At 44.1% G+C, this 18,245-nt stretch overlaps 1 protein-coding gene and 1 pseudogene across 2 annotated transcripts in view; both read right to left on the bottom strand.

Annotated features, from left to right (window-relative positions):
* Poxm (Pox meso) overlaps positions 1 to 18,245 on the bottom strand; it is a 215,818-nt gene that overhangs the window by 41,919 nt on the left and 155,654 nt on the right. The gene's annotated exons all lie outside the window — the stretch shown is intronic.
* On the bottom strand, positions 16,873 to 17,892 carry LOC135699954 (DNA repair protein complementing XP-A cells homolog; annotated as a pseudogene).

Genomic DNA, 18,245 nt, shown 5'->3' with positions numbered 1-18,245 from the left:
TATGCCGCTGGCATTGTGTTCAGCCCTTTACTGCTCAACAGCCGCTCTACTAAGGCTCTGAACCATGGACCCAAAGGTCAGGACCAATAGCGTGGAAGGAATTTATCGTAAAATCATGGTTCTCGGTAATAGAATGGGAGTGCACGCAGTAGTAGGTTTTTTTAGATTTGTGGGTAGTTATATTTTTGAGTGCATGGGGGAATGCTGTCAACAATACTGTCGGTTTGTTTACCAACAATAGCTGACGTTTTGTTTTAACCTAACTTTTTTCCTAACCTGAGCTTCAGAGCTAGGATTAATGTCATTGTTGATGTTGATCAAAATGGAATCAGTTTTATCACTTAATTGTTGGGGGTCCAACTAGAAATCATGCAAGCCTGACCCAGGTACGATCCTTGTGTAGCGAGGACCGAATGGACCAGATCCCGCCAGTCAGATGATTGTCCGCGGGAAGATTTTTCAAAGGAGGATTGTCCGCATGAGGATTGTTTGAAGGAGAATTGTCTGCTACCGACGAGTCAAGGAGTACTTGGAGGAAGAAGATTATCCGGAACTCTGAAGCTCTTTATATGTTCCAGGGGGAACGATACATTCGGATGCATCCTGTATCCCCATCAAATTTATCCATAAAATTCTGCTTATATATCCAGAACATCAGTCAGAACTTTTTTTCTCCAGACATCCTTATTCGATTTTTTGTCTATTTTTCAGTATATCCTGAATATCCCTGTTGATCCTTCTGTCTATTCCAAAAATTCTGTCAATTCCGCTCGCATGCCGTCACAGTGTTGCCATATCTTTTTTGAAGCAACATGCATCAGGATGAGTGTCGTTCCCCAAAATTTTCCTTGAACGTCATTGATTGTCTCTGAAGATCTTTCCTGGAACTATCTTCCTGCGGACAATCGTCCAGTGGACAATCTTCCTCTGATGAATCTTCCTGCGAACCAGTGTTGGAAAAGTTCGCGATATTTCACGAAGTTCACCAAGGGAAAAGTTCGCAAGTCATAGGGAACTTTGATGAACTTTTCCATCACTGCTGCGGACAATTCTCTTCCTCCAAATAATCTTCGTGCGGACAATCGTTTTTCGAACAATTCTTCTGCGGACAACCCTCTTTCGAACAATCTTCCTGTGAACAATCCTCTTCCGAACTATCTTCCTGCGGACAATCGTCCTGTGGACAATCTTCTTCTGAACAATCTTCCTGCGGACAATCCTCCTTCGAACAATCCTCCTGCGGACAATCCTCCTCCAAACAATCTTCCTGTCGACAATCTTCCTGCGGACAATTCTCCTGCGGACAATCCTTCTTCGAACAATCCTCTTTCGAACAATCCTCCCGCGGACAATCCTCTTCCTCCGGATAATCTTTCTCCTCAACTCGTCGGTAGCGGACAATATTCCTGCGGACAATCCTGCTGATAATCCTCCTTCGAACAATCCTCCTCCGAACAATCTTCCTGCGGACAATTCTCCTTCGTACAATCTTCTCCCGAACAATCTTCTTGCGGATAATCCTCCTCCGAACAATCCTTCGAACAACCTTCTCCCGAGCAAACTTCCTGTGGAAAATCCTCCTTTGAACAATCTTCCTGCGGACAATCCTTATTCGAACAATCTTCCTGGATACAATCGTTCTTCGAACAATCCTCCTGCGGACAATCCTTCTGGGGACAATCCAAATATATGATGTTCAAGGGCCCTGGAGCTAATGAGCTATTAGATTAGATAATTAACTATTTTAACTAGTTCCGCTTTTTTTTTATAGCATCCATGCCTCTCACGCCAAAGTCACGAGTTCAAATCTCAAAATGGCGAAACAAAAAGAAACGTGCTAAGGGATATGACACACCTCAATCTGACTGCCACGGCAGCGGGTACCGCGCTTTTTTTTTTGCTGGCGCTTTTGCTGGCAGTTGTGCTGTCTGTGTCACTTTTGACACCTGTTCTGGTACAAATTGCTGTCTTTTGCTCTAGTACCCTAGTACCGGGTGCACCAGGTACACTAAAAAAAAAAGCTAGGTGAACCAAAAAAAAATCGCGTGAAGGAGGTCCTTACCCTTTGGGTCCATGCTCTGAACCATTTGGTGGATTATTTTAACTTTGGGTTAAAATTTGACAGGTGGAAAGTTATCGATTAACCCTGCTATCCGAGCGTGGTTATTTCTGACAGACAAAAAGTTAAATTTTGACAACCGTGGCTGAGTTCTGCTCGAAAACCGATCGATCGGTAACACAGGGATTTTCGGACATAAGAAATAACTTTCGAAATGTCACTTTTAACCACGAGTTAAATTTAACTCGGCAAATGGTTCACAGCCTAAGTTGCGACCAGGGGTGGGACTTGCTGTCAAATCAGCCTACTGATCATTCTTGTATGAAATTGGTTCCAAACGTAAACAAACCCTGTACACGCTCATTCATTTTTACTCTAAAGTGAGTAGAAATCCATAATTTTGAAGACTTCTCATATGGAGAACATTGGTACATCAGTCCTCTTGCTGACAGGGAATTTTTCGTACTCCTGAAATAAAAGCTAATTCGAACTTTCTACATATCATCGATCACAAATCAGTTTAAAGAAATCTACCTTCTGGCTTGTTGAGTATGAAGTGCAAAGTAATGCTGGCGATTGAATTGCTCCAGACATTGAGATCATTCGAACGTCTCCCGATCCTACACAATAGTTGATTGGCATCTTGCCTAATGTTCCTTTTTCGCCAGGTCCAAAATTTCCTTCTGCTGCAAAATCCACGCATCCTCTTTGTTCTGCAATGGTTCCTGTTTGGTTTCGAAATAGTTGGTTTCTGAAGATGCTGCAATGCTCGTCGATGTTGATTCTACAATTTTAAATTATTATATCTACAGGAATTTCATGATTGAAGAAAAAACGGGGACTACGAACATTTTGTAACTCTTTGACAAATGCACGATGAGTAATTTTTTGGATGGTTACTTTAAAGTGAGTAATCATTGATTTAAGATAAACAGAGTAAATGTTACTCAGTTTGCTAAATCAATGTTACTCAATTTTTGACATTTTGAATAAAAATACCAAACTGAGTAGAAGTTACTCACTTTAGAGTAAAAATAAACGAGCGTGTAGGTTTCTTATGGCTTGTTTACATTTGGAACCAGTTATGCGAGGTAGGTGACGATTGTTCGTATTTGACACCCACCTCCCCCCCTTGGTTGCGACGGGAGCGGAAGTCGGGATCACTTGAGTCACTGCCAGATGTTGCAGATACTTCAACTTCGTCGTCGATCACATCATCGTCATCAACAATCGGTTCCAGAATCGGGTGAAGTTCGCCGCTTGCATTCGGCACATTCAAGCGTAACTATTCAAATCGACGTAGCTGATTTTGTAAACAATCATTTCAATCGACGGTTTGTGGCAACTGCTAGCTCAGTCACAGAAACTAACAACACCAGCTAGTGTTGTGAACTAAGTCCAGCAGACGTTCAGCTTACGACACACTGTAAGTAAAAGGATTACGTGCATGCTTACCCTCGACACAGGCGATGCACTTCGGAATAATGTTGTTTGCCAATTTGGTGCCATCGGCCATTGCCATCAGGTTACGTAAACTTTGAAGATTAATGGGACCGAGCCGTCTATGCCAGATGCCAGGCCGCCTACCTGCATACCAGATGCGATAACGTTGCCATCATTCTCACGAACTTCGCACTTCTCTTCTTCGAAGACTACCATCAATCCCTTCTGACAAGTATTGCTGATCGAAAGTAGATTGGTCGCTAGATCCGGAATCTGCAGCACTTCTTTAACTTCGATTGAACCTTCACTGAGCTCTAGCTTGACCAGACACTTCGCCACTGACATCATGATGTCGTTGTTCGCCGTTCCCACCGGGTGTTCCAAATGCTGTGGTTCCACAAAACCATTGCCACTTCTAGACATGTGGCATCGCAAAAACGCTGTACAAAGCTTTGCCAGACATTCTTGGTGGGTTTTGCTTTTGTGGACACCTGGCTGCATAATGTCCCAACTTCTTTCAGTTATGGCATGTGTCGACCTTTTTCGCCAAACCACTGTTGCTGCCACGCCGTCTCGACTTCGTATTGGAATAGGGTATACGTCCCTAACCTCGGTCTAATATGCAGCCATCGATTACGTTTTTAATCATAACTCATCAATGAATTTACCTGCAAACGATATTCTACTGCTAAATGGTATGCTTAGATATGCTTATCATGTCGTTTGCTATCAGAAACCACGAAAAGTTGAAAAACTTACTTTTTTTAAGACAATAACTCACGAGGGAAATGTATGTAATATGGGTCTATTGTCCCCAAATTGGGTCTATTTATGGATGCAACTTCGTCCTATCTTGTTTGATCCTCAAAAAAACGCTCTTGGTAACGTTTTCTGATGTATTTTTTTTTATCACTATCACTGTTAACTTAATGCTCTTCATTCCTCAAAACATTTCTTAGAGAAAATTTTACGAAAACTACATTAAATCACTCAATTTAAAAATTAAAAATTAAAAATTTCGCTTATCGTCTTTTGACCGCAGAATATCTAAATCAGAACATTGTGATGTTCATTATACAGGTTTGGCAGAAAAAATCTCCCTTCCTGTTCGTTCCTTATCATCCAAATGCAAAACAACATTGTTGACGTTACTCTTATTGCTATATGCTGTCAAATGAATTTCATGGGCCATAGTTAGGAACATAGAAAAGAAATGTGTCCCTAAAGTTGGGTCCATGTTTTACTTGTGAAAACGTTGTTAAACAATTAAAATAAACATAAAATATTCAAACAGCAACTGTAAGTTTTACGTCTAGTGTGTATTATCAGGTAATTCCAATCAATAAATGCCATAATCAGGCCATTTGATGATCGTCAGTCAACCTTCCCATCTTAACCTTATAAGTCATGGCGGCTAAAAACTCCGAACATTGTGATATTCTCAACCAGTTTTATTACTTACGAGAGCTGAAAATGTATTGAAATGTTGTGATATAAATTGATTTGTGTGTGGTACACATTTATCAACCATCAGTGATCAATATTTTCCTTATTTTTTGTGTAATATTCCTTAATTAATTATTTATTTGCGTGATAGGCCGAATGAAAGGACTAGACCCACATTACATACCGTAACCCTACATATTCGATCCATTCAGCAGCTTCACGTCTTGCAGAATGTTCGTCTTCATCGAATCCGATGTCTATGCAGTACCCGGTGCTCCGAGAGTCCCATCAGTAGCAATGCAGCCAGCCATGAGTCGTCGACTTTAAAACCGATTCCCGCAAGTTTATGCACTGTGGACATCAGTTCGTCGCCGCACAACTCCACGCTACCGCAGTCGTTCAAGCGTACAGACGAAGCTTCCTCAGCAACCCGAATTTTCTTGACAATCCGTTGTTCTGGAAAGCATTGCGCAGCTTCTCCCAGGCCTCCTTGGCGTCCTTTGCGTCCTGGACCAGACTGTAGTTCGTGGTATCCAGGCTCAAGCAAATTGTGGCTAATACTCGCAAACTGACTTCTCCGTCGATTACCTGATCTTGTGGTGGCGATACCGCGTACCAGGTCCCCTCGCGAATCAGCGTCATCTTCATTGCGAACGCCCATGTGGAATACGGCCCTTCAGCTTCTCGATGATTGGTAGAGCAACCGCGTTGATCCGTCCATTTCCAGCAGCTGGCACTCCGCTTCCTCCTCCAGCGGCCGACTGCCCATTTCCTTTGGTGCCTTCAATACCTACAACAAATTTCAACTTTTTCTTCCGTCTATTTATAGCCAAAACTGGGCCCCTAACCTTTTGCAGAGTGATGAGATAAAACAACCTTCGTGGACTAATGAAAAATTTATTTACTCTAAACAAACTACGTTGCTAGATGTTGCTATGGTTTCCTATGTTACTATGGTATACATTGGTTATCGTTGATTACAATGCGCCACTTCGATTACAACATCCAGTGTACCAAAATTGATCAAATTTGGACCTCAATACCAGGCAAACCAACTTCGTTCAGCGGAGCCTCCTCAGCTGGGCACAGAAAGTTTTAACCTCACTATTTTGACAGTTCAGGGCCGCTTCTTTTGCGAGCCTTTTTCCGGCTCTCAGCTAGTGTAGTGTTCTAGTTGCACTTCCACAGTTACAATTGAGTACATTCTTTGCCAACCAATGCAGTTTTGCTGCCCTTGCCATGTCCCGGGAGTCTTTCGACAGTGCCGAGAGTGACTTAAGACGGACGTCGGTGGTTTTTGTGCTTGCGGAGCAGCCGAGCGCCTCAAAAACTTCAACCGGCGAAAAGGGTAGAAACAACCTATTCGAAAAAACAAAGCAAACAATCACTAATCATCGCTCCATTCAACACATATTCAATCGCAATTTGCAGTTGCGGTTGGCCTTTTGTGGTTTTGTTCTCGCCGGTTGATTTTAATTTCGGGTTTCAAATTAAAGGCTCACACACGCGAGGTGACAAAAGCCAGCCGCCACCCGTGCATTGTTGAATCACGAGCAATCAAAAATGTCTTAACAATTCCTGCTCCCTCGCTTGTTTCTTCTCGCGATTATCCAACAACGAGCGGGTATTGTTCATTTTTTGGCCGGAATTCTAATTTTTTCAACCAATTAATTGCTCTCCCTCTCAAAACTAGGCAGGCTGCGACCGACCGGTGCACAATGCCAATTATGAAATTTAAATCAAAACCATCAATTTCCCTTTCGCCCTTTCGGAATGAATCAACCCAAGGGAAGACACAGCAAGCGGGGAAAAATTGCCCTGCCATTGTTCGAGTTCCTTCTGATCTCCTGTTCCGCATTTCATGCGTCGTTTTTTTGAAATTGTTGAAATCGTTTACGTACCGCATCGCAGCACCACTCCGAGTAATCTCACCGTAATGTATCTGAGTTGAAGAGAAAAACTGGGAATCTGTATCACACCCTTCTTCCACCGATGATGGTTTTCCGATGATATAGAGAGAGAGAGAGAATGGAATGGGATACAAAAGGATATAACCCCACCAACCAGCCAGCAACGAACCAACTAGTCCAGCAGACACTTCAAAGCGAACTTTTCTCAACCGCAAATTGTTTAATAAATTGCACGCCTCGCTTGGCACGAGTGATGAATCTCGATTTGCTTGCCTGCTCCAGGGTTTAAGGGAGAGGGTAAGTTTTCCGATCTGTTTTAAGGTTCTTTTGTTGAGGTTATGGAAGACGCAATCCCTCTTTTAAGTAGGCTGGTGAATATTTCGGAATTGAGAGGTTAGTTCTCCTAGCGTAAGAAATAAAATGCTGATATTCAGCTTTAAGGCATTCGAATCATTCAAATTTCTGTGTTTTTTTTTTGTATCTATCGAATTCTCCTAGAAGTTTCTTTCGTCGTCCTTTGGAAGTTTCTCCTTGCGGTGGTTCTTTCAGACTTGTATTTGAAGGTTTTTTCAAGCTTTTTATAGTTTCCCTTGGGATTTTCTTACAATTTCCGAAACCTTGCTGACTTCCTCTAGATGTCACGAAGCTCCCCGAATGTTTTTTTTTCGAAATTTCTTCAAACTTCCTCCAGAAGTGCTTCTTTCTTCTGATCGCAGTTCAAAAGTTTAAATTTTCGCCTTAAAAAACGGTAAAAGTATAAAATTAATGAAAATAGTACATACCGATTTTTTAAAATCCAAGGGCAGGTCACTCTACCCTCTTATTTTGTGCCAATTTTTTTTTCTCAGTGTGCCAGAAGTGAAGAAAGTACCTGTCACCAGACCAAATTTGTTTACTTGTGAATAACGGCATGCTTGGCAACCAGGTTTATTTGACACTTCAAATGTTTTATTTCGAAGGTGAAGGAACAACACAACCAAGCAGTAAAATACGAGCGAAGACGGTGATCTGAAGCCATCTCAGCTGGATGAGATGATACCGGACAAACTTCAACGACCCTTTGGAAGATGATCGAGTTTTCCGACCGTGGCAGATGCTTGGCAAGGAAGTCGGCAAAGACAACATCCAAACGCATCTAATGGCATTTGAAATCTGCAACCTCCGGAACAAGCTGCTGCTGTTTGAATCGCTAGAACTCTTCCGGAATGGGACCTCCCTTAGCTCAGTCGGTAAAGGCGCAGCTACAAAGCAAGACCAGGCTGGAGGTGGCTGGGTTCGATTCCCGGTCCGGTCTAGGAATTTTTCGGGTGAGAAAATTTCTCGACTTCCCTGGGCATACAAGTATGATTGGACTTGCCACACAATTATACCAATGCAAAAATGGTACAGGCATCGAAAGCTCTCAATTAATAGTGACCCAAGTGCAATCCGCTAAAAACAACAATGATCCGACTGGGTTCCGACGTCCACCTCTGCCAAGAAAAGGATAGGATCGGAAGGCAGCTGACTGAGATCCGGTAGGAGAATGCCAAATCTTTTCAGGTATGTTACTGGGGTTTTCTTTTTGGTGTGTTAAAGAAAGGTATATCTAATTAATTTCAGCACAAGGAAGCTGTCCCATCCATGCTGTCGTTAATTCCTGATGATTTTGATGATTTCAAAGTGTGAGAGTGAAAAAGATAACGACAGCATTCTCCAAGGAGGGTTTCGGTGCAGCGTTGAAGATGAACAAGGCGCAGCGGGAAATGGAGGAAACTATAAGTCTATGCTGATTGATTAGCTCACTGCAGATACAGATTAACCCGATTGGTTGAAATGCTGATAGCTGGCAAGTAGAGATAGCCCGAAAAGGAAAACAGGACATAGCAACAATCACAACCCCAGCCTGATACGAAACAACCTGGTGGTAAGTCTGGCCAGTCAAGCCAGCTGGAGCCCGGAATCGATCGCAACGGCCACGAAATAAAATGCAACCCTGGACGCAACCACAGGCCCGGTGAGATGATCACGATGGTGATGATAATTAAACTTACAATTATTGTAAATAAAAATTCAAAATAAATAGCTTTCAATGTTTCTTCATACTTCGTTTATATATCCATTTAAAATGAAAATAAAATTCTAGTTCTGACAGCAGCCTGAATACAAGCACTAAGCACAAGCACTTTAACTAAGATTGTATACTTGCAGAATATACTAAGTGTGTATTCTCTGTCTTTATTCCAAGCTATGCGTCGGTCAGGAGAGTTGTGATTTAGTGTAACTTTTAATCTATTAAGATTTGAAAATCTTTTGGGTGTAAAGTGGTTAAAATTTATAGCAGAAAAGCGCATACAATTTAGACACTTTCCGAGAAAAACGTTCCGCACAGGAAGTGTCTGAATTTTATTCATTACTCACTGACATCGCATTACGCTTTCGAGCCATTTGATCCAATATTCACAGATTCCTGAGGAATTGGAAGTAGATGCAGTTCTATAGTCAATATAATAAAGGAAATGCAAAAGAACCAAGGGGTGTTCAACTCTGCACACCTTAATTCGTACCGAGTGATTAAGTTGTGCCGAAAGCTGTGCCAAGCGTTGTGACGAACAACGCTATCAGAGACAATCAAAGTATGCCTATCAAGGTGACAATATCCAAGAGTTTGGCAACCCCGAAAGTTTTGACTTTTATGATTTTGTTTACAATCTCAATTTCTCTCATGGATCATGGCAAGCATTCACCTTCATTCTCATTAGAGCGTTAGCGGGTCGGGAGGTGGAAGAGGAACTGGAAACCATCATGCAAATTCAACCCGTCCACAATATTCTGCGAGATATTCTGGCTCGATGTCTTTTTGAATTATTCATGCCTTGCAGGTGTACAGAAACAAAGGAGAATTTCGATCGATGATGAATGAAATCTCTCCCCGACTAAAGTAAACCCATAACTCGAACGGGTGATAGTTCAATCCCACAGCAATACCATCGAATCAGTTTTAAATCATCTGATTGACTCAGAAGAGCATGTCCTCAAAGATAAAATCCAAGCCTATCGTATCGCCTACCTTTCAAGCCTACCAAACTACGATCTGATTAAGTTGTGGCACCTTCCCACCATCGATGGAAACTATCAAACATCTCCTCCTGAAGATCTGTCATGCTTCAGAAATAGGATTCTCGTCCACCACAGACTTCAGCGGAAGCGCTTTATCCATCGCCTGTACCCAAGTAACCACCAAGCCCGCTAACTACCCGTTTTTCGGACCTTATTTCAGTCGTACGTCAGCCTTATATTGCAAACAGGGCGATTAGCGAGCTTGTTATGGTTACTTGAATATGTCTGTATAGAACTAGAGAAGTTTCCACCCAATCCACTCAGCTCCTCACAGATGACAAACGTGGACGATTCACGATTCAAGAGTTCTTATAGCAGTACTTATAAATCTTTCTAAAATTTAATGGACATCCCCATAAAGTCCTGCGGTTATCGCATCGAAGTCCAAACCAAATTACTGGGAAGAACTTCCGAGGAAAAGGGCAGGAGAAAATGTGTAAATTTCCTTTCCGAAGATACTCGGCAAGACCGGGATTCAAATCTGGCCGTTCGCTACATTACACGAAGTTTATCATTGAAAAAATCGTGATTCTTAGTGAATTTTGGTGAATTTAAATCCGATCTTCGCAGGATGCATGGTACTCTTCTTTTCGTACGAATAACATAACGAATCATATTGTAGGCATTCCGTCATCCCTGCCTGTTGGTTTCACCACAAGAGCTCGTCAGCTGGCAGCCGTCAGCCTGACAGATGCAACCACGGATGAATCGATGATGAGTTGTCATCATGAAGATTAGAAGTTTGCGATAGCCGCGATTTTACACGCATTATGTACTAGCCTTTTAACTAAAAAAAATAGTTTTTAATTTGTACCGTGAATCGTGCGTTTCTCTCCCTCACTCAATATCGCAACAGTTGACGACGAGGAGGTGGAAGTTTTCGCGAAAACAATCGTGCGCGACCGTTTCGTAAAGCTCCAGTAAAAATCGTGCTTAGGAGGACACCGTGATGGCGCAGAACAATGGTGTGCCGCCGAATGCAGGTGCCGGACAGATGCCACAACCACCGAACATTCAGGATCAGATGATGCAGATCCTCACGAATCAGCAGATGTTGATGGCGCAAATGGCACAACAGCTGGCCGCCATCCAAGTTGCCATCAGGAATCGCTCCCCCGATGAAAGAGTGCTGCACTCGTTATCGAGTAACATGGCGGAGTTCGCGTATGACAAGGACAATGGTCACAAATTCGACGCATGGTTTTCTAGATACGTCGATCTCTTTGATAAAGACGCTAGAAAGCTCGATGACACGGCAAAAGTGCGACAGCTTCTGCGAAAGCTAAGCCCACCCGATCACGAGCGCTATAATAGCTTAATACTCCCGAAGCTCTCTAGTGAGTTCTGTTTCAAAGAGACCGTCGAAAAGTTAAAGTCTCTATTCGGAGCCACAGTATCTGCTTTTCGCCGCCGATTCAATTGCCTTCAACTCGCAAAGGAGGACAGTGATGATTACCTGGCATACTCATGCAAGGTTAATAAGGCTTGCGTCGATTTCAAGCTTTCGGAATTGACTGAAGAGCAATTTAAATGCCTTATTTACGTCTGCGGTCTAAAGGAAAAGCAGGATGCTGAAATCCGAATGCGGCTTATCAACAAGTTGAATGAAGCCGTCGATCTTACGCTACAGCAATTCGTGGAGCAGTGCAACAGCCTCGTCAACCTAAAGCAAGACACCGTCCTAGTCGAGAATCCGTCGTCCGTGGTGAATGCCGTTGCTTACAATAAGTGGCCGAAGTCGAGACATCAGTCAGCAGTATCGAATTCGTTCCATCCCCATAAACGTGAGCAACCGAAGACTCCTTGCTGGTCGTGCGGGGGGATGCATTACAAAAAGAACTGCCGATTCCGCGACCGCAAATGCAACGAGTGCGGTAAGTTTGGGCACCGCGAGGGCTATTGTGCCTGTTTCCAATCGAGGGCTTCGTCTAACGCATCGACACACACTGCATCGAAGAAGAAGCGACCCTCGACGAAGACCGTGACCATCCGCAACATCAGCCAGGGTAGAAAATTCGTCGAGCTCCAGGTCAACAACGTTCCTCTTCGATTACAATTGGACACAGGATCCGATATATCCATAATTTCGCACCGATCGTGGATCAAAATGGGTCAGCCGAAAACAAAACCAACGGTGCGCACCGCACGAACGGCTTCCGGACATCCACTCAAGCTGGTTGCCGAGATGTGGTGCAGCATTTCCCTCAACAACGTCACCAAAAAGGGTAAGTGCTTCGTTGCCGCTCCTAACGTCAGTCTTAATATTTTAGGCATCGACTGGATGGATTTGTTTGGGTTATGGAACCAACCTATCGCATCGTTTTGTAATCAGGTTAGCGCTCAACCAAATCAGTCGCTGGCTACTCTGCAAGCCAAATTCCCGGAAGTATTCAGCGGCAAGGTAGGCCTCTGCACGAAGGCTCCTGTCAAGCTGGTACTGAAAGGAAACCCAAAGCCAGTTGTTAGACCAAAGCGTCCCGTAGCCTACTGCATGGAAGGTGTGGTAGAGGATGAAATCTGTCGGTTGGAGTCCCTAGGCACCTTGAAGAAGGTGGATTTCGCTGAGTGGGCAGCCCCGATCGTAGTGGTTCGGAAGTCCAATTGAACCGTCCGAATCTGTGCTGATTTTTCAACCGGGCTCAACAATGTGCTGGAGCCAAATCAGTACCCCCTACCGCTGCCCGAAGACATCTTCGCCAGAATGTTTAGTCACATCGACCTTTCCGATGCCTACTTACAGGTCGAGGTGGATCCAGAAAGCGAACAATTGCTCACCATAAACACCCACAAGGGCCTCTTTCAATTCACCCGCTTATCGCCCGGCATCAAATCCGCTCCAGGTGCATTCCAACAGCTAGTGGATACGATGCTTGCCGGTCTCACTTGTACCGTTGGGTATTTGGACGACATCGTAGTGGGTGGTCGAACGCAAGAGGAACATCAACGCAATTTTCACCTCACCTTGCAACGGCTGCAAGAATTCGGCTTCACGGTCCGCATCGAAAAATGCAGCTTTTACATGCGGCAAGTGAAGTACCTCGGACAAATACTCGATAGTGACGGGATTCGTCCGGATCCAGACAAGATTGCACCGATCGTCAGTATGCCAACACCGAACGACGTTACCACGCTGCGAGCGTACCTTGGAGCTGTAAATTATTATGGCAAATACGTTCCAGAGATGCGCACCCTTCGACACCCTATGGATCAGCTACTGAAGACTGGTGTAAAAATCGAGTGGTCACCTGCTTGCCAAAGATCGTTCGACCGATTCCGAGAAATCCTCCAGTCCCCACTTCTGTTGACGCACTATAATCCAAACTTGGAAATAGTTGTGTCGGCGGACGCTTCCTCAATCGAGCGGGTGCCCAGATCGCTCACAAGTTCCCGGATGGCACTGTAAAAGCTATTTGCCATGCTTCGCGCAGCTTGACAGCAGCGGAGAGTAATTATAGGCAAATCGAGAAGGAGGGTTTGGCTCTGATATTCGCCGTGACCAAATTTCACCGAATGATTTTCGGGCGGCGTTTCGTGCTCGTGACCAACCACAAACCTTTGCTTGCCATATTTGGGTCGAAAAAGGGCATCCCCACATATACCGCCAATCGACTGCAGAGGTGGGCGTTGACATTACATTTATATGATTTTGACATCCATTATGTCTCGACGGAAGCTTTCGGACACGCAGATATCCTGTCTCGCCTGATCAATCGCCATGTTCGTCCGGAAGAGGAATTCATCATTGCCAACGTCGAGTTCGAAAGCAGTATCCGAAGCATTATGAACCAGTCGCTGGAGGCCCTGCCAGTTTCGTTCAAGATCGTACAAGCCAAGACCCGTAAGGAGTAAACTCTGCTACAGGTAGCCCAGTACGTCAAAACAATGTGGCCGGAGAATAAAGCTAGCATCACGAATCCGCACATCCAGGAGTTTTTCCATCGTCGCGAGGCCCTCTCAATCACCGCTGGCTGCTTGATGTACGGTGAACGATTAGTGCTACCAGTCGTTCTTCGAAATAAAGTGCTTGCACAGCTACATAAAGGCCATCCAGGTATCGACCGAATGCGTTCTCTTGCGCGTCAGTACGTCTACTGGCCCGATATCAATAAGGATATCGAACACCTGGTGCAAACGTGCAATGAGTGTTCGAGTGTAGCGAAGACGGATCGTAAAACCTGCCTCGAGTCGTGGCCAGCCCCGGAGAAACCTCGATCATCTCGATTACGCCGGTCCTATGGATGGGTGGTACTACTTCATCCTAGTGGACGCCTACACCAAGTGGCCGGAAGTGGTCCAAACAAAAGATATTACATCTGCAGCGACGCTCCGAATCCTACGCAACATTTTTGCCAGATTCGGGTTTCCAGAGACGGTGGTGAGTGACAACAGGACTCAATTCACGAGCGAAGTATTCGAGGCTTACTGTGAGTCCAACGCTATTCTGCACCTGAAGACTGCTCCCTATCATCCGCAGTCGAACGGGATCGCTGAAAGGTTCGTCGACACCTTTAAGAGGACGTTGAAGAAAATTACCGCCGGAGGGGAAACGCTGCAAGAAGCTATCAGCACTTTCTACAGCCTTACCATCTGTTTAAAAAAAGGGGAGGTGTTGGGTACCCCCCACCGATTTCACCACAAGGGCTCGTCAGCTGGCAGCCGTCAGCCTGACAGATGCAACCACGGATGAGCTGTCATCATGAAGATTAGAAGTTTGCGATAGCCGCGATTTACACGCATTATGTACTAGCCTTTTAACTAACAAACATAGTTTTTAATTTGTACCGTGAATCGTGCGTTTCCCTCCCTCACTCAATATCGCAACACTGCCGTATTGCTGGGATCCATTTGCTTGATGTTGATGAAAGTGGTGGTGTGACCTTCCGAATTTATCATCAAAGGCAATCGTCTCTAGAGGTAGTCGCCTTGACTGCCGTATCGACAAGACGCTCTGGACCGGTCATGGTGTAGTTGAACTCGACTGAAGTGAGGCCCGAATAGAAGCTGTTCTGGATGAAAACACGATCCGGTGGGATTTTTGCTGTGATTCGGAAGAGACGGACTTAGTTTTGCTAGGTTTGAAGAGATTCATGATTCAGACAATACTTACATAATTTTTCGAACGATCTTCAACGCCTGTTTGTTGTTATGAAATTCTTGATTGAATCCTTGTATCACCAGTTTTATGTATGACACTCTCTCACTAGCTTCATTTGGGAGTAAACAGCAAGTATTGAACCTTAGCAACGATTGGCAAAACATTAACACTCAACAGTGATGCCGTTTTGTATTATACTAGCTGAGTGTGCCTGGCCTTGCTCGGGATTCAATATTAGCTTGAGTTTATCCGCCAATTAAAAAAATCATGTGCGTATCCCCCCCCCCCTCTTATCTAGGGGGCTACCCCCTATGACCTCCACATGTCAAATTTGGTTCCATTTGCTTGATTAGTTCTCGAGTTATGCAGAAATTTCTGTTTTATTTGTATGGGAGCCCCCTTACAGAGGGGGAGGAGTCTCGAACCATCATAAGAACCTTTTCCTGCCCCAAAAACCCCTGCATACAAATTTTCACGCCGATCGGTTCAGTAGTTTCCTAGTCTATAAGGGTCAGACAGACAGACAGAAATTCATTTATATATATATATATAGAAGATAGATAGACAGATAAATTGTCTGTGTCCTACTTGTCAAAGTGTGCCGAACAGAGTATCATGCTGTGTTTCGGCACAGTTTGCAGACTTGATTGCCCCTTGAAAAGAACTCATACCAGGCTGCGCAAAACGAAAAGTGGGAACACAATGATTGGAAACTGAAGAAGGTAAAGCTGATTGGACCGTCGCAGAACCGGATCTGTTCAGGATATGTTGCACTGTGTTTTGAAGGTTCTAAACATGATGTGTTATTGATCCGTCCAAACCATCTGTTTGCTTCATTATTGGCTGGAATTCAGAAATAGAATCCGTAAGAGGCCAAGTGTACGAAGAGACACATTTAAATTCAAACCGGTCAGATCTTCTGAGACAAAAAATATCTGGTCACGTCTACGTAATATGTAGATCGTTCGGACTTTATGTCCCGCATATGCACTAATCTTGGTATATGTGAACATTTCCTGCGAATACTCATTAATCCTCAACTAACACAGTATCTTCTTCCAGACCAACAACAACACAATCTCCTGGAAAGCGGCTGAGATGGACATCGTACCTGGACGTTTAATTTCGGTAGCCATGAAAACTATCCACATGTTCTCGAAGAGATCGGCGATATCACTGGTGCGGTCAACGTGACCATTCAAAAGTCCTTTCGACAGATGTACTTTCACGCGGCACTACGTCAATCGCATAGTTGCCACAGATGCAAAGCATCCCTCGGCACAATCGATATTGACTCCCAACAGTCAGTGTACCCATTTTTGGGTAGGTTCAGTTTTGACCGATCTGGGTGGATTATACCCAAATTTGGGTAATTTTGAAATAGCGTGTAACTGCTATCCCTTCCTCCCCGCGGCGCCGACTGGGGTACGAGTAACCTTAGGAAAGATCGGGTAACCAACCCCGGTGGGAACTTTGGTCGTATGCTGACAGGGAAGGGGGAGCTGCATCCTTTTCGGAGGATGTGGCTCACAAAACCCGAGCGTCTGTTCTCCATGTTAGCGGCGGCTCAAACAACCTCTGACTGTACCCAAGATGGCAGTCCCATCAGGGCGGATAGGAGACCTTGGGCCAACCACCTACTGTCTCCGAAACCTTCCAATTGTTACAGAAACCTAAAGTGAAAGTTTACGAAGCGGTCTCATTCGATGACGATTATTAGCGGTTGTCCGGTTTTGATCTGCTTCGGGCGGAATGGTTTACTGCTTCGGACAGGCATTAGAATCTGCGCTGTTGGGGAATCCATTGTGGGAATTCGGATATCACATCTTCTCGTAAGTTTCCTTGTGACCGCAAGATTCACACGTTCTTGTGTATCTTCCTCTTCGCTGTCAGCCCCGCTGTGCTGATGCTTTCGGTAGGATTGGGCGATCTTCAGAGAAAGATCGATCTTAACGAATCGATCTTATATTTGGCTCTAGAATCGATCCACTGATTAAATCAGTACCAAAGTATCGATCTTTGGTAGATCGATCTTTTGATTTTTATTGAATACGCTTGTTTACGTTGGTATCCCAAGAAAATCTTTTATAATATTCAGTTAAATGTTGTCGTGACGGTAAGGAGAAATGAGAACAGGAGGTAGGTAGTACAATTCTTCAAATGTTGCTGTATTCGTAAATATCGGAAACGCAAATAGCGACGTCATTGTAGGGAGTGATGCTGATTTTGAAGTTATGTTCTTTAAATTTAACACACAGTCTGGGGTGAGAGTAAATTGGTTTTTAAGTAAATACATATAAAAAATTTAACATAAAGAAAGAAGAGATCGATTTTGTCGATCTATTCGTGGACAAAGAATCGATCCGAAAAAACGGAAATCGGGATGAAAAAGATCGGTCTTCCAAAGATTGATCCAAGATCGCCCAATCCTATTTCGGGCACTTGTTGTTATTTTTCAAATTCGTGGCATCCCACTTTTGCTCCCTCAGCTCCTTCTCCTTGATTAAATTATCCTCGAACTCCAAAGCTTCAGCACCCTTTACTTAACCTGCAATAACGGTGTCCGTCCATGTTGCAATACTTTAGTATATCAACCGAATTTCAACAGCTATCGCAAACCTGAACGTGGCCAACAAATGCGAATCCGTAAAGTGATCCCCACATTCCAGACATTCACCAAACTCTATCGGCATCGGGACGGAGTCCTTTTCCACTATCTTCTCATCAACCAGCTTCTCTTCCTCTTTCGGATCAACGCAGATTCGCTGTTTAATCAGGAAACCGCTTCCACTGGCGATATACTAGGTTCCAGATACATCAATAATGCTTCCTATGGCCATTTCCAATCGACGTGGCTGCCACCGCCATATAGATTTGCGGTTAGGTGGTTTGGTTAAGGTGCAGGGCTTGCAACTGATTGCCATCGATACGATGTGATTCAATAAGTTTAAAAAGTGAATTAATGGTTGCTTTACAGTACTTTTATTAAAACTTCAAAGTTACAGCATTTCTCCAGTTCGAACGAAATCTCGAACCTTCCTCTTGATGGAGCCCATCAGCGCCCACACAGATTCATTAGCTTGAGGACAAAATCGATCTTGTTGGCAGCATACTACCTTGGAGTATTGGCAGCTGGCCAGATCGGGCCAACAGATGACTTTGCCCCTATGCTTGCGGATGAACGGCAATACCC

This window comes from Ochlerotatus camptorhynchus, unplaced genomic scaffold (assembly GCF_037179485.1).
Source record: "Ochlerotatus camptorhynchus isolate MF236.1 unplaced genomic scaffold, CSIRO-AGI_Acam_v1.1 ptg000124l, whole genome shotgun sequence".
Classification (NCBI taxonomy): Eukaryota; Metazoa; Arthropoda; class Insecta; order Diptera; family Culicidae; genus Ochlerotatus; species Ochlerotatus camptorhynchus.
This window is presented reverse-complemented; position numbering and strand designations above follow the sequence as displayed.